The following is a 1918-nucleotide window of genomic DNA, read 5'->3' as shown; positions in this document are numbered from 1 at the left end:
TTTTATCCAACAGGAACATCTGGGTTGGCACTGAGCTCTTCAGAACAACTTATACACATTCATGAGACATTAGGCCTAAAATAATGTTTGTGCATGGGGGGGATTGGAGCAAAGCCTGGTTAGGATTATGTTTAATTATGCTCTTTAAGCACAATTTGCAGGCTGATTTCTGTTCAACCTGACTGACAAACACTTGTGATGCAGAGTACAAACACTCCTGGTCGCTTTCATATACTTTTTGAGGACCTGGGACAAACAACAAGCAAAGCTAAAGGATAAATGCAATAACAGCAGCTAAAGCTAACACAGCGCACGGGTGCACGAGGACAACGACAATCGCTGACGACAGCTGGAGTAACTGGAACACTACAGCACCCAGAGAAGGAGGCAGTACAGAAGAAACGTACATGAACGTTCAAAGGGCCTCAGAAGAAGAACAACAATCTGTTCTCATGAAGACGAAACCGTCCATAATGGTGTCATCGAGGCTGCAGAGCAGTTGCAGCTAACGCAGTGTTCTTTTCTTTGTTTCACTCCGATACTGGCCCTAATTTCGTGGTGGTGACGGGACGTTTGGTCTGGGAGGGATGGTTGTTGGGCTCAACAGGACCCTGAGACTCACTAACCTGGAGAACATCTGCGATGGTTTCAAAAGCTTTGAGTGACCCAAAGGTCTGTCAGGATCCAAGAATGTGGACAGTATTAAACCCCCACAGGGTGCTTCTGAGGACCTGCCCCCCCTCCACCATCACAACAGCTCACGGGCGACATCAGACATCAGAAGACGTTCAGGCAGATGTTCTGATGGAGCGATGAACGCTAGTTGGTTTGGAAGCAGCTGCAGAATTCTAGAGCAGAGCACCTTGATGGTCGCCTCGTAGGACAGAGAGCAGCCATGATGGTCTAATGGTCTAATCCACAGCCAGGACTCTGACAGACCCGAGGAGAGCGAGAGGAGAAGACCAGGACGGTGACTGTGGACTCATCTGAAGGAGAAAATGAGGGAGGACCAAGATGAAGCTGGGCTCAGCGGATAAAGAAGGCTTTGATAAAGAGACGTATGGAAATGAAGCAGAATGGAACGAGTCACCCAAAGTTCATTTTACAATTATGTTGCTGATTCAACAGCTGTTCTGAACAATCTCACAAGCACATTTCTCTTCTTTCCAAAAAAAAAAAAAAAATACTGCATGAAATTAACTTAATAATGTTTCTTTAAAGATGAACATTAAGGTTTTAGCTATGCTAATTAGAAACTAATGGCACACAACAGCACAGTCATCATAAAAACGACTCCAAAAGTCAAGGGAGGAAACTATTAATTGCATTAAAGCAGCAACTAAAGAAGAGAAAAGTGGACCTGGTGGAACCATCAGGGGAAAGCTTTTACAGGATCCTGGCTCCAATTTTGAACCCATCTTCTGCTGCCTGAATTTAATTTCTTCATTGAGATCTTTTCTTACATCGTGGCACTGAAGCTGACTTCAGCTTCTCTGTGCACGTGGCCATGAGGGAGGACCCAGACGGGACCGATCTACAGCAGGACCAGACGGCGGCGCCGCCCCAGCTCAGGATAGAGCACAGACCCTCACAGAGACTCTTCAGCTTCTCATTCAGCCTCTCGTGTCTTCCAAAGTCCAATGAGTCCAATGTTTCAGGACATTTAAGTGGACCTCGTAAGACTCTCCAATGACATAGAAGACATGAATATAACTGGGTCAGATCAGCAGCTGAGGCAGCCCAGGACCGTCCCCCGTCCCCCGTCCCCCGTCCACCAGCATGTTGACGTCCTCAGCAAAACCTCACCTCACAAAATGGATTTACTCCCAGTGTTGGAATATCTGGGACGACTCATGAGGAACCAAAGAAGCACATTTCAAACAACAACTCTGATGCTTCGCGTCCGTCTCAGCTGCAG

This window comes from Takifugu flavidus, chromosome 17 (assembly GCF_003711565.1).
Source record: "Takifugu flavidus isolate HTHZ2018 chromosome 17, ASM371156v2, whole genome shotgun sequence".
Taxonomy (NCBI): domain Eukaryota; kingdom Metazoa; phylum Chordata; class Actinopteri; order Tetraodontiformes; family Tetraodontidae; genus Takifugu; species Takifugu flavidus.
This window is presented reverse-complemented; position numbering follows the sequence as displayed.